The 15,486-nt window shown below is 46.2% G+C and overlaps 1 long non-coding RNA gene and 1 pseudogene across 1 annotated transcript; one reads left to right on the plus strand and one right to left on the minus strand.

The window, feature by feature from the left end:
- Positions 1-6,058: 6,058 nt before the first annotated feature.
- The window catches only part of LOC119959646, a 36,281-nt pseudogene continuing 26,853 nt past the window's right edge, over positions 6,059-15,486 (minus strand).
- On the plus strand, positions 9,418-11,720 carry LOC119959650. The gene is made up of 2 exons (XR_005459252.1): positions 9,418-10,101; positions 10,949-11,720. It is a non-coding gene; the product is annotated as an uncharacterized LOC119959650 (long non-coding RNA).

Genomic DNA, 15,486 nt, shown 5'->3' on the forward strand with positions numbered 1-15,486 from the left:
TGTCACAGTGAAGTACAAGAGACAAACAGAATCTCACCCGGAGAGAAAGACAGACAATCCGGGAGCTTGGATCCAACACGGATATGTTCATAAGACCAGAAGACAAGGGTAGCAGCACAGTCATTATCGAGAGACAACAATACCTGCTGGAAACACACGGACAACCAAACAACACGAATCACAACACCAAGCTACCTGGACCCATATACCTGAGACAGGAAGGAGAATTGGAGACAGACTGGAAGAACTCAGACTCCAGACACATTAACCAAAAACAGATGGAATATCTGAGGGACAACAGGTAGAACCAAGGAGGGTCTACCTGCTCCTTAAAATATCCAAACGCTGAATAATAATAATCTTTATTATTGTCACAAGTAGGCTTACATTAACACAGTCTACACGGCTCCGAAAGCTCGTGTTTGAATCAAACCTGTTGGACTTTAACTTGGTGTTGTAAGACTTCTTACTCTGCACAGACAGTGACCCAAGTGGGAATTGAACTCGGAACCCGGGTGTTGTGAAGCAACGATGCTAACCACTGTGCCACCGTCAGGGAAATACCACCAGACAGACCCATCGGATCAGACTGAGAGAGAAATTCCTACAGAATCAGTTCAGAAGGAGACCATTCGGCCCATCCAGCCTGCACCAGCCCTTGGAAAGAGCTTGGAAAGACTTAAGCGCATGCCTTCACCATATTAAGGGGCATCTTGACAATTACATAAATAGGTTGGGAATAGAGGATAGGGAGCCCGGAAGCATTGAATATTTTAGTTTAGCCGAGCAGCATGGTCGATGCAGGCTTGAAGGGCTGACGGGCCTCTGCCTGTGCTGTACTTTTCTCTGTTCTTTGTTTATCCCCGTAACCCAGTAACATCACCTAATCTTTATTTGGACACTAAGGGGCAATTTAGCGGGGCCAATTCACCAAACCTGCCCATCTTTAGAAAGTGGGAGGAAACCGGAACACCCGGAGGGAACCCACACAGACACTGGGAGAATGTAAAAACTCCACACAGTCACCCAAGGCTGGAACAGCTGAAACATCAACACACTGCTCCTGGGAGTTAATGGTACAGTGGTTCAATAAATATAATCAGTGGATTAAAAAGGTGTGTAATGTAGAATACCAGAAAATGCTAGATTAACTCAACAGGTCTGGCAGCATCATGGAATCCCTACAGTGCAGAAGGAGGCCATTTGGCCCATCAAGTTTGCACCAACCTACAAAAGAGCTCCCACCCAGGTGCACATCCCCCGCCCTCTCCCCATAACCCCACTTCACCTTTGGACACTGAGGGACAATTTAGCATAGCCAATCCACCAAACCTGCAGATCTTTGGACAGCGGGAGAAAACAGGAGCACCCGGAGGGAACCCACACAGACGAGGGGGGGAGAATGTGCAAACTCCACTGTCACCCAAGGCCGGAATTGAACCCTGCTCGCTGGTGCTATGAGGCAGCAGTGCTAACCACTGTGCCACCTCTGTTGCGAGAGACGCGGAGTTAATGTTTGTTGTTCCTTGTAACAGTTCTGTAGAAGGGTTAATGGACTCTAATTTAAAATCCATTGAAGTGAAAAGCGGAAAGTGTTTTCCTCAGAGGTTTGACACAGGAAGAAGTTTTAGTCTGTGTGAAGTTCAATCTTCATTTACACAAAGCCCGCAGTCTGATTGGCTGGAGGACCAGAGTACATCCGGTCTTCCAAATTACATTAACACAGCAATGAAGTTACTGTGAAAATCTCCTAGTCAACATACTCTGGTGCCTGTTTGGGTACACAGAGGGAGAATTCAGAATGTCTAATTCACCTAACAAGCGCATCTTTCGGGACGTGTGGGAGCACCCGGAGGAAACCCACACAGACACTGGGAGAATGTGCAGACTCTGCACGATGTTCCGTGGACCAGTCCCACAGCCCAAAAGGGGAGGGCAGGAAGGTGGGACAGTCGATGCGACTTTCTGTGTGTGAGCAGTTCAGCTGGAATTCCATTCTTGCCGGGTACCTTCCTGCTTGCTCAGCAATCAATGGCCTTTTCCAACTCCAATGATGAGAGTTCCTTGTCTAACTCAACCATGATAGGAAGCTGCTGGAGAGTCAAACAGAGACTGGGAGATGCCCTTCTCACAGGGGTACAGCTCACTGTTGTGTTCAACCCAGCTCCTCCTCACTCTCTCACCATGACTCACACTGAGCATGCTCAGAGCACACACCCACACTGCCTCTGAGCACTGGCCTCGTACACTCACTGATAGGGAACTTTCTGCAGCGCGGGGCATTCTGGGTAACACAGCCGCCATAGAGCAATTAGTAAACTGGAAGATTCTATTTCCCAGTTAGCAAAACAGAAGATCCACAGTTAGGCAAGATGCTGGGCATGAAGCACAATGAGAGGTTTGGATACTTTATTTAATACAGAAGCACATTATTCTGATAAGATATCACTTAGACATAGGCAGTAAGCAGGCTGATCTACAGTATGTACAGTATTTACAACACCTGGGACACGGTATATCATCTCATCAAACCAGTGATAGGTTTGTTTACTGTTCATAATTGTGACTGGGTCACACTCATGGTTCGTGCAAAATGCAACTCCCCAGGTTCTCTGACCCACTCCCTCCAGACCTGTTTTCACTCCAAGGGTCTTTATCCAGCCATGTATGTTCAGCTCACACTGCCCAACAGCCAGCTTCTCCTGCACTGGGGCACAGGGTTTCCATCACCAAAAATCTGTCCTGGTCCACGTACATCGACGCTACCACCAAGAAAGCACAACAGCGCCTATACTTCTTCAGGAAATTTGGCACGACCTGATTAATACTACACTCCTGTCTGCTTCACTCAATGCCTTTGTCTATATATTTACATTGTGTACCTTGTGTTGCCGTATTATGTATTTTCTCTTTAGTTCACTTTCTTTTCATGTACGAAATGATCTGTTTGAGCTGCTCGCAGAATAATACTTTTCACTGTACATCAGTGCATGTGACAATAAACAAATCCAATCCAAATCGAGGGAGCAATCTGCCTCTCTTGCATTGGTGCACTGCATTTCCCTCATAACACAGTGGCATAGAAAGGTGACAGCACAAAACAAAGGCACTCAACAAATTGTATCTGTGCCAACTTTCTGCAATAGTCACAATCCCCTGTCATTGGCCCTGAACTCTGCAGATGTTTTTCTCCTCAAAAGATACGAACAGATGAGCAAGGAGCTGGAGTTGCCTATTCAGCCCAGTCTGCTCCACCATTTAATAAGGTCATGGCTGATCTGATAGTAACAGATAGTTGTCCAATTCTCTTTTCAAGGCATCAATGAATCTGCCTCCACCAAAGTTCGAGCAGTGCATTCATGATCCCACATGCAGCACAGAATGTTTTTCTTCACATCATAAGACACAGGAACAGAATTAGGCCACTCGGCCCATCGAATGTGCTCCGCCATTCAATCATGGCTGATATTGTTCTCATCTCCATTCTCCTGCCTTCTCCCCATATCCCCTGATCCCCTTATTAATCAAGAACCTATCTATCTCTATCTTAAAGATACTCAGTGATTTGGCCTCCACGGCATTCTGTGGCAAAGACTTCCACAGATTCACCACCCTCTGGCTGAAGAAATTCCTACTCATCTCTGTTTTAATTCCTCTTCATCACCTGAGGAAGGAACTGTGCCCCTAAAGCTAGTGAGTCGAAACAAACCGGTTGGACTTTTTGTTGTAAGATTTCGTACTCTGTTTTAAAGGATCGCCCTTTAGTCGAAGATGGTGTCCTCTGCTTCTAGTTTTCCCTAAAAGTGGAAACATCTTCTCCATGTCCACTCTCCCCAGGCCTCGCAGTATCCTGGAAGTTTTAATAAGATCCCCCCATATCCTTCTAAACTCTAACGAGTACAGACCCAGAGTCCTCAACCGTTCCTCATACGACAAGCTCTTCATTCCAGGGAGGCCAGCAGCACGGTTCAATTACCCTATCAGCCTCCCCGAACAGGCACCGGAATGTGGCGACTAGGGGCTTTTCACAGTAACTTCATTTGAAGCTTACTTGTGACAATAAACGATTTTCATTTCATTTTCATTTCATTCTCGTAAACCTCCTCTGGACCCTTTCCAAAGCCAACCCATCCTTCCATAGATACGGAGCCCAAAACTGTTCATAATACTCCAAATGGGGTCTGATCAGGGCCTTATGTAGCCTCAGAAGTACATCCCTGATCTTGTATTCTAGCCATTTCGACATGAATACAATGCATTTTTCGGATCGCGACCCTGGGTCACTGTCCGTGTGGAGTTTGCACATTCTCCCCGTGTCTGGGTGGGTTTCACCCCCACAAACCAAACATGTGCTGGTTAGGTGGATTGGCTACGCTAAATTGCCCCTTAATTGGAAGAAATAAATTGGGTACTCTAAATTTATTTTTTTTAAATGAATACAATGCATTTGCCTTCCTAAATGCCGATTGAACCTGCACATTAACCTTTTGTTTTTACTTTTTTTTAAATTTAGAGTACCCAATTCATTTTTCCAATTAAGGGGCAATTTAGCGTGGCCAATCCACCTATCCTGCACATCTTTGCGTTGTGGGGGCGAGACCCACGCAAACACGGGGAGAATGTGCAAACTCCACACGGACAGTGATCCAGAGCCGTGATCGAACCTGGGACGTCGGCGCCATGAGGCTGCAGTGCACCTGCACGTTAACCTGAAGAGAATCTTGAACTGGTCTCCCAAGTCCCTTTGTGCTTGTGATTTCCTCAGCATTTTCCCATTTAGAAAATAGTCTATGCCTCCATTTCTTCTTCCCAACTGCATCTCACACTTTTCCACATTGTATTCCATCTGCCACTTCTTTGTCCACTCTCCTAGCCTTGCTCAGCATTGCTTCTTTTTCTAATCACTTTAAATGAATGCCCTCTGTTTATAATCGTGCCCTAAATATGACTTCCTGGATCAAACGTCTAATGCAGATCCTTAGTTTTAATGTGGTCAAGTGCCTTTCCATTTGAGAACTGTTCAATAAAGTTATTTTGAATTATTTGTAGCTAGGGCAGCACGTGGAGCAGTGGTTAGCACTGGGACTACAGCGCTGAGGACCCGGGTTTGAATCCCGGCCCTGGGTCACTGTCCATGTGGAGTTTGCAAAATCTCCACGTGCTGCATGGGTTTCACCCCCACACTCCAAAGATGTGCAGGTTAGGTGGATTGGCCACACTAAATTGTCCCTTAATTGGAAAAAAAAAATAATTGAGTACTCTGAATTTTTAAAAAAATGATTATTTGTAGTTTCCCCACCAAACAGTTTTTTCCATTATCCTGAAATGACCTTATTTTTATCGGGAGTTAACTGAAGTGTGTTCCTAACCTCTCATTATCCAAATTTCCATTCACCACTTTTCTATCCACCTAGCCCAGTCCATGGCTTTCTCCCTCATTGTCTAAAACACATCAGCAACTGTTGTATAATCCTGGTGTGTACATTTCAGTCTAAATCACTGATATATCCTGGAAAACTGTGGAGCCCCACTGGAAACAGACGTCCAAGCATCATTCAGTCCTGGATGTGACTAACAGCAGCAACAACAGCTGAATCCAAACCCTGCTGCTGCCTGTGAACTTGCTGATGTCTGTGCAGGTTGTTTGACTGAGTGAATCTTCTCCCACACACGGAGCAGTTAAACAGTCTCTCCCCAGGACCGCTCCCGCATGTGGATGACACAGCAGCACAATGGTTAGCACTGTTGCTTCACAGCACTGGGGTCCCAGGTTTGATTCCCGGCTTGGGTCACTGTCTGCGCAGAGACTGCGCGTTATCCCAGTGTCTGTGTGGATTTCCTTGGGTGCTCCGGTTTCCCCCCACAGCCCAGGTTAGATGGATTGGCCATGCTAAATTGCTATTCGTGTCCAAAAAGGTGAGGTGGGGTTATGGGTTAGGTTGGAGGTATGGGCTGAAGTAAGGTGCTGTTTGCAAGGGCCGGTGAACTCGATGGGCCGAATGCCCTCCTTCTGCACTGTAAATTCTATGATTCTGTTTCAGTGTGAACTCGCTGGTGTTTCAGCAGGTTCGATTTACTTTTAAATCTCTTCTCACAATCAGAACATTTAAAAGGTTTCTGATCAGTGTGAACAAGTTGGTGAGAAGTCAGGTGGGATGACTGAGTGACGTTCTTGTCACACACGGGGCAAGTATACAGTCTCTGCCCAGTGTCAACTCACGGGTGTATCAGAAGCTGGGATGAACATGTGAATCTCATCTCACACACGGAGCAGGTGAATGGCCTCTCCCCAGGGTGAGTGCGTTCGTGTATCAGTAAACAGCTTTTACTTTTAAAGCTCTTCTCACAGTCAGCACATTTAAACGGTCTCTGATCAGTATGAACAAGTTGGTGTCTCAGGAGGATTGATGACCAAGTGAATCCCTTCCCACACACGGAGCAGGTGAATGGCCTCTCCCCAGTGTGAATGCGTTGATGTGTCAGTAAATACTTTCTGCTTTTAAAGCTCTTTTCACAGTCAGCACATTTAAACGGTCTCTGGTCAGAGTGGACCTGACGGTGAGCCCAGAGATTTGACGAAGCATTAAATCCCTTCCCACATTCCAAACAGGTGAATGGCCTCTCCCCAGTGTGAGTGCGTTGATGTATCAGTAAATCATTTCTGCTTTTAAAGCTCTTCTCACAGCCAGCACATTTAAACGGTCTCTCATAATTATGAACAAGTTGGTGTCTCAGGAGGTGGGATGACTGAGTGAATCCCTTCCCACACATGGAGCAGGTGAACGGCCTCTCCCCAGTGTGAGTTTGTTGATGTGTCAGTAAATTAATTCTGCTTTTAAAGCTCTTCTCACAGTCAGCACATTTAAAAGGTCTCTGATCAGTATGGACAAGTTGGTGTCTCAGGAGGAGTGATGGCTGAGTGAATCCCTTCCCACACATGGAGCAGGGGAACTGCCTTTCCTCAGTGTGAGTGCGTTGATGTATCAGTAAATCCTTTCTGCGTTTAAAGCTCTTCTCACAGTCAGCACATTTAAACGGTCTCCGGTCAGTATGAACATGCTGGTGTTTGATGAGGTTCGATGACAGAGTGAATCCCTTCCCACACACAAAGCAGGTAAATGGCCTTTCCCCAGTGTGAATACGTCGATGAATTTCCAATTCAGAGGGGTAATTGAATCCCATCCCACAGTCCCCACATTTCCACGGTTTCTCCATGGTTATCGACGGGTTATCGGGTGTAGGTGAGATGCAGATTTGAGGTCACTATCAGATCAGCCGTGATGTTATTAAATGGTGGAACAGGCTCACGGGGCTGAATGTCCTATTGCTGCTTCTTTATTCCTTTGGTGCGAATGTCCTTCTGTCTCTCCAACTTGGATCATCAGTTGAAGCCAGAGTACGGTGCCTCCCTGATGTAAATGCTGCAATTTAATTTCATGTTGTGTGATTGGTTAAAGCTCAGTTCCAGCTAACTGGAAAATTACATAGATGTCTGTGTGTCGGTGCTTTTCCAATCACAGTGATTTTTGAATTTTTTTCCCGAAAGACAAAACAAACATTTCTCCTTCCACGTTGAAAGGTCGGTCCTGATGAATCAAGTGACTGTCAGATCTCGACATGATGTTTGCATCTGCAAATATTCTGTAAAAGGAGATTACATTGAAATACTGTCAATATGTAAGACACAAACAGGCCATTCTGTCACAGATTCTGCTGTTGTCAATACTCGGCACACATCTCCGACTGTCACACCGATCAAATCTCAGCCTTTCAGCAGATTTTTGATTCCATTTCGCTCATGTGCTTGTCCCGTTTCCTTTTGAAAACATCTCAGCACTTTCCTCAACTCCTTTCCATGGTAATGAGTTGCACATTCTGAACCCGTGATAAATAAATTTGTCCGTATTGTCCACTTGGATTTATTTGTAACTATCTTGTATTTATGACTTGTTTGTTGAAATGAAATGAAACAAAATGAAAATCTCTTATTGTCACAAGTAGGCTTCAAATGAGGTTACTGTGAAAAGCTCCAATCGCCACATTCCGGCGACTGTTCGGGGAGGCTGGTACGGGAATTGAACCGTGCTGTTGGCCTGACTTGGTCTGCTTTCAAAGCCAGTGATTGAGCCCAGTGTGCTAAACCATGGTCAATCTCTCACATTGCGCCCCCCCCCCCCCCCCCCACTCCATTTAATTTAGAAATTTAGAACAGTACAGCACAGAACAGGCCCTTCGGCCCTCGATGTTGTGCCGAGCAATGATCACCCTACTCAAACCCACGGATCCACCCTGTACCCGTAACCCAACAACCCCCCCTTAACCTTACTTTTTAGGACACTACGGGCAATTTAGCATGGCCAATCCACCTAACCTGCACATCTTTGGACTGTGGGAGGAAACCGGAGCACCCGGAGGAAACCCACGCACACACGGGGAGGACGTGCAGACTCCGCACAGACAGTGACCCAGCTGGGAACCGAACCTGGGACCCTGGAGCTGACCACCATGCTACCGTGCTGCCCAATCTTTCCTGAGAGCTGTAATCTCTCATGTTACAAAAGTCATCACTGTTGATGCAGGATAGAATTCGCAGAGACAAACCTTTCTGTTGGGTTCAGTTTGTTGTGTGCAAATTCTCCAATTCTAACCCCCTGTAAAAGGAGTTTACAAAAGTCATCACAGTCAGTCCAGGATAGAAATTCTGAACAGACAATTCTAGTTTATCTGGAACATTTTTTCCTCTCTTGTTCCCCCAAAGCTGTCAATCCCCGTCCCACACACTCTCCCTCCTCCCTGGGCTGAAATCCAAACTCATCTCACCACCTGCACCATTTCTTTCCTCCACTCCCAGTTTTCTCCCTCCCTCTCCTCTCCCTGGGTCCAGTTCTCCAGCTCCCGTCTGCAGACTGAATAAAACCAATGGGTCTTATTGGGGGTTTGGGGCCTCCAACGGGTGTTTGTGAATCCTCCCCGCCCACCTGCCAGGGTTTCCTTCCTTGCCAGAGATCAGAGTCGTCATTGATTTGAGTGCAAAGTGTAAGCTCTTATGTATTATCCCCCCTCCCCCATCCTGTGATGTGAACCATCCCCCAGTGTGTGAAGCAGGATGGTGCCCGTTAACCTGGGCCTGTTCCCGGGAGGGAGAAGCTCCGCAGCTGCAAACCAGGGAGCTGACAATGATGGTGAAGGGTTTGCTCCAGCTCACAATGCCCGGGGACTGATTGACGGCGGGTTCGAACCAATAGGAAGAGTGGGCGGGGCTGGAAGACCGAATAAGAGCGGCTGGTCCTCCAACCAATCAGAGTGAATGGGAGGCGGAGCAAAGCCGGGGCTCTCGCTCCCTCCGCATCCACCCGGGCCTGTCTCGGGGATAAGCCTGAGCAGCTTTCGCCGGTTTAACTACTGTGTCCGGTCTTCCTATTCGGAGCTTGGGCTACACGAAGTGTTTATGAAGCCTCCCGATCCATCCGCCGGCTACATCCCTCCCTCATGACTAACCGAGCGGGATCGGACCGGCTGAAGATTTCCACCCGACCACATCAATCCTGAGCTGTCATCGGTACTGCGCATGCTCTAGCTCACGTGGGATACCGGGCCCCGCTCCGCCCCTCATTCACTCTAATTGGTTGGAGGACTAGCTCCTCCAGTCCACCCCTCTCCTCTTATTGGTCTAGAGCTGCCGTCAATCATTCCCTTGGCATTGTGAGCCGGGACATGCGCAGTGCCGATCCTGGACTCGTCCGGGAGGTTTCACTGAAACCCGGTGGAGGTTCCAAATCCCAATAAGAAGTTTCCGGACCCGGGTTTGCATCGAGCAGCTGCGGCCTGCTCCCGGTGACAGGCCTGAGTTAACGGCCACCGTCTTTATAGAGGCTGCAAACCTGCAGGGGGCAAAACATCAGAGATAGAGTTTGTTGTGAAACCAATGGGATATTGTAAAACAGGGGGTCAGGGTTACAGTCAACAACAACTTCTATTTATATAACACCTTTAACTTCATAAATCATCCCGTCAATTTCACAGGAACATTATAAAACAAAGTGAGACACCCAGACACAAAAGGAGATGTTAGGGCAGGTGACCAAAAACTTGGCCAAAGAGGTGAGTTTTAAAGAGTCTGAAAGGAGGTAAGTGAGGTGGAGACGGGGAGTTTTAGGGAGGGAATTCAGTGCTTGGGGCCGAGGGAACTTAAAACCATGGCGGAGTAATTGGAATCGGGGGTGTACAAGAGTCCAGGATCAGAGCTGTGCAGATATCTCAGGGGGTTGTGGAGCTGGAGGAGATGACAGACACGGGGAGAGATGAGGCCATGGAGGGATTTGAAAACGAGGGTGAGAATTGACTGGGAACAAATGCAAGTCTTAGAGCACAGGGATCATGGTGGAAAGGAACTTACGGTGAATTAAGACACCGTTAAGACAGACTTTTGGATGGCTTTAAGTTCACAAAGGTAGAATGTGGGAGAGCAGCAAGATATGTAATGGAATTGTCGAATTGGGAGGTGACGAATGCATGACCAAGGTTTCAGCCCCAGTCACACAGACACAGGAGAGAGGCTGGATAATGTAACGGATACTGTAAAGTAGGTGCAAACGGGCAGTCTTTGTGATAGCACAGGCATGAGTCCAAATATGTGCAGGTTAGGTGGATTGGCCATGCTAAATTGCCATAGTGTCCAAAAAGGTTAGGTGTGGTTCCTGGGGTATGGGGATAGCATGGAGGTGTGGGGTTAGGTAGGCAGCCTTCAGAACGTACGGCAATGCAGTATCGCCAAGCAGAAACTGATAGCCAAGTTCTGCATGCATGGGTAGACCCTCAACCGGGACTTTGGATTCATGTCGCATTACATTCACCCCGCACCATCTGGTCGGGGCGTTGAAAATCCTATCAACTGTGCTGCCTTGAGACAATTCACATCTCTTTAACCTGTGATTATCCCTCTCTCCAGTTGCACCATCTGGACTTGCAAAGATTTAATTACCTGCAAAAACTCGCATTCGAAGTATCATCTTGAATCACTGAATTTGTCTATATATGTGGTTGTGGAACCCACCTCTTCATTCACCCGAGGAAGGAGCTGTGCTCCGAAAGCTAGTGATTCAACACAAACCTATTGGACTTTAACCTGGTGTTGTCAGACTTCCTACTGTGCCCACCCCAGTCCAATGCCGGCATCTCCACATCTAGACCAGTAAAGCAGAGAACCAGGCTGAAGCTCCGGGGATCAGGATTCCACATGGCAGATTAACGCAGCAACCCAATTCAAGGGCAATTCAGGATGGGTGTCAATGAATAATGAAAATGTCAATCATGTAACTTTTCCACACACGGAAATGAATCGGGTTTGATGTTTCTGAGCGGTTTTAAAGCGAGGCCCTTTGAGCAAACATGATCATCACTACACTACAGAAACAGGGAACAGCGCTTCGTGCACTGACCGAGAATAGTAAACAGTGCATCCTTATTGCACTGAAGAACCTTCTATTGTGGAAGTACAATTTGACTGAAAATTAGGCAATTGGTGGAGAAATTGATCTGACTTTTGAATCATAAAATGCCACAGCACATTAGAAAACCATTCACAACTAACACATGTGAACTCTGACTGCGATTCCTGCCAGTCTCCATCGCAGAGTAGTTTGCAGGGTATCATTTGGAACTTTGCGGGTGTCAGGTAATGCATTTGTTTAACTATTGAACAATAAATAACAATGATACAACTTATCTGTAAATTTAGATGAGTAACGTCAATAATGTTTTGAATAATAATAATGAGGGACACTTGGTGTGTGAGGAGACGTGATAATTGGGGGGGGGGGGGTTGTTGGGTTACGGGTATAGGGTGGATACGTGGGTGTGAGTAGGGTGATCATTGCTCGGCACAACATTGAGGGCCGAAGGGCCTGTTCTGTGCTGTTCTATGTTCTAATATTCACAGAATTCTCTGAAAGAATTTTGAGGCCAAATATATATCTAATAAATGGGATTCAGATGATATGCAGAAACAAACGCATGTTATCCAAACATCCCTCAAACTAAGCGAGAAGAATTCAATGTTCCTGCACAGTTTTGAATGGAGGATCTTTCGCGAGTTAGATGAACATGTTAACCACTACACCACAGAAACAGGCAGCAGCGGAGCAGCCAATGGACCTATGCTATGTTCAACTGCAGTGTCTTGCTGCAGCTTCTGATGGATAGGCTGAGAGGCCATGTCACTTATTATTCTCCTCCACCTTCCCCACATGTTTATTTCCAGCAACTTATTTTCATTTCTTCCATCGATCTGTTTTGCCTCCACCATTGTCCCCCCCTCCCCCCTTGGACAATCTGCTCCCTGTTCCTAGTCTTCCTTTCACTCACTGCTAACTTTTATTCTGCCGTTAAGATTCTAATCTCTTAACGCGCCACTAACAGCACTGTTCTTAGCCTTTATTACCCCGATTTACATTCCCTTTTTCTTTCTGTCATTTTAGTCATTCTCCACCTATCCCTGGCCCTCTACCCAGCCCCACATCTCCACAAGCTCCCTGCCCTCCCACCCCATCCACTGTCCACCCACAATAGTCTAAACCTGACCCTATTTGCAGTTCTCCAGCTTTGACAAAGAGTCACCCAGACTCAAAACGTCAGCTGCCATCTCTCTCCACAGAGGCTGTCAGACCTGCTGAGATTGTCCAATATTTTCTGTTTTTGTTTCCGATTGAACAATCCGCAGTAAGTTGCTTTTATCTCACAATTAGACATGATTGAGACAGTTATGTTCATCTGCATCTGTAAGCACATTAAATTCTGTTGTGGTTGAACAAACTGCCAATATCGGAACTGTGTCAAAGCAGGAAATTCTTTATCATCTCACTGCTTCTTGAAAATGCAGCACTTCAGACTTTGCTGAATCAATTTTTGTGGCTGATGTGAGACCAGATCTCCTATTCCTCTCACATACGAGATTCAGGTAATATTCAGGGACAAACGGATGTTGTGGAAAGTTTTCCTCGGACTAAATGAGAAGCATTTAATGCTTCTGGCAGTTTCAAACCGGGGACCTTTCACGTGTTAGGTGACTGCAATAACCCCTACTCTACACAGCTGGCACCCGGGCTTTTCACTCGTGACAATAAGCGATTTTCACTTTTTCACTTTCACTGGACCCAATGGACTTGTGCAACATTCAACTGCACAGTCTTGCTGCAGCTTTCAATGGGCAGCACATGTGGTTAGCACTGTGGCTTCACAGCGCCAGGGTCCCAGGTTCGATATCCTGCTGGGTCACTGTCTGTGCGGAGTGTGCACGCTCTTCCCGTGTCTGCGTGGGTTTCCTCCAGGTGCTCTGGTTTCCTCCCACAGTCCAAAGATGTGCAGGTTAGGTGGATTGGCCATGATAAATTGCCCTTAATGTCCACAAAGGTTAGGAGGGGTTATTGGGTTATGGGATCGGGTGGAAGTGAGGGCTTAAATGGGTCGGTGCATACCCGATGGGCTGAATGGCCTCCTTCTGCACTGTATGCTCTAATGGTTCAGCTGAGAAGCCGTGTCACTGATTACATGAAGACAACTGTTTCTTTAAAACAGACGTCTCAACTTGTAAGACCGTAAGATATAAAACGGATATTGAACTTAAGCATTTGTTCAGCAAACATCCAACGGAACAATGCTCTCTGTTCAATCATTAATGCATCATTCTTATCTTCCTACAGAAAATTTCCCCCAATTTTACTCAATATTTGTTTCATTATTCAATGTTCAACATCAGTATATTTATTTGTTACATATGACTTCATTTGAATTGACAGATCTCGAGTCTTCACTCTGAATAACTCTGAAATATAAACCATTGAATTGCAAACATGACTGACCATGAAAGCGTTTCACTGGGTAATACAAATCCCATGAATCTTTGTTAACACTGACCACAGACAGCTTTTAAACAAAGTCAAGTATAATTAAATGAAAGTGAATTGAGAATTATGTGTTGCGTATATTTGACCCCTCTGTGTTTTGGTGTGAAACATTCTGCAGCCTAAATCCCGTTCATGCATAAGAAAGGAGGGCTGACAGCAAATCCGCACTGAGCCTGGATTTCCGCATCTCCCTGAGTGGCTTTTCCTGTTTCTCCGTCATGAAGGCTGAATTTTTCAAAAAGATGGTTCAGTTAAATCTGTCATTTCCTCTAATTCAGTGACAGTATTGTTTGTGTCTGTCCATATGAGCATACATCACCATTAGAAATGTTTTGGATGGTGATTAAAATGTTAATCTACATCTACAAAGCCATTAAATTATTTTGTGAACTGAACAAACTGCCAAGATCCGCATTTTGTTTTTCATGTATGGAACGATCTGTCTGGACTGTACGCAGAACAATACTTTTCACTCTATCTCAGTACACGTGACAATAAATCAAATCCAATCAAAGAGACAGTTTCTTACTCATCTTCAGATTGAACAATGAGTCTTCTTAAAAATTATTCATTCATGGGAGGTGGGGGTCACTGGCTGGGCCAGCATTTACTGCTCATTCCAATTGCCCTTGAACTGCGTGTCTTGTGAGGCTATTTCAGAGGGCACTTGCAGATCAACCACAACATTGCTGTGGATCTGGAGTCACGTGTAGGCCAGGCCACGTAAGAAGAGCAGATTTCCTGAAGGACATTAGTTAATGGATTTTTACAACAATCAACAGTGTTATCATTACACTTACAATTCGAGACTTTTATTCAATTGCACCATCTGTCAAAGGCAGATTCGATCCCAGATCCCCACAGCATTAACCTGGGTCTCTGGATTACTAGCCCACTAACAATATCATTACACCAATGCTTAGTCCACATATTCTTGACAGAATATGATGCCTAATGATGTGTTCTGTGATCTTTTCTTGCAATGCTTCCACAGAACTGCTGGTGACTTAGGCAGAACGACGATTTATTAATGTACACGTGGTAAGGTAACGATCAGAATGCTATACAGACTAAGTTATCACAGAGTTGCATTAGAGTCTCTTGGAACTACTCTTATGTGCGACTGGCCTCGTGTATGCCTGATAACCTTCTGCTGGTAGCCGGATGACACCTGACTGATGCCTGACGCCAACTACTGGGGCAGCAGGGTAGCATGATGGTTAGCATAAATGCTTCACAGCTCCAGGGTCCCAGGTTCAATTCCTGGCTGGGTCACTGTCTGTGTGGAGTCTGCACATCCTCCCCCTGTGTGCGTGGGTTTCCTCCGGGTGCTCCGGTTTCCTCCCACAGTCCAAAGATGTGCGGGTTAGGTGGATTGGCTATGCTAAATTGCCCGTAGTGTCCTAATAAAAGTAAGGTTAAGGGGGGGGGGGTTGTTGGGTTACGGGTATAGGGTGGATATGTGGGTTTGAGTAGGGTGATCATGGCTCGGCACAACATTGAGGGCCGAAGGGCCTGTTCTGTGCTGTACTGTTCTATGTTCTACTGGTGGGAGGTCACACTGCTGAGTACATGTAATATTATA

Source organism: Scyliorhinus canicula, unplaced genomic scaffold (genome assembly GCF_902713615.1).
Source record: "Scyliorhinus canicula unplaced genomic scaffold, sScyCan1.1, whole genome shotgun sequence".
Taxonomy (NCBI): Eukaryota; Metazoa; Chordata; class Chondrichthyes; order Carcharhiniformes; family Scyliorhinidae; genus Scyliorhinus; species Scyliorhinus canicula.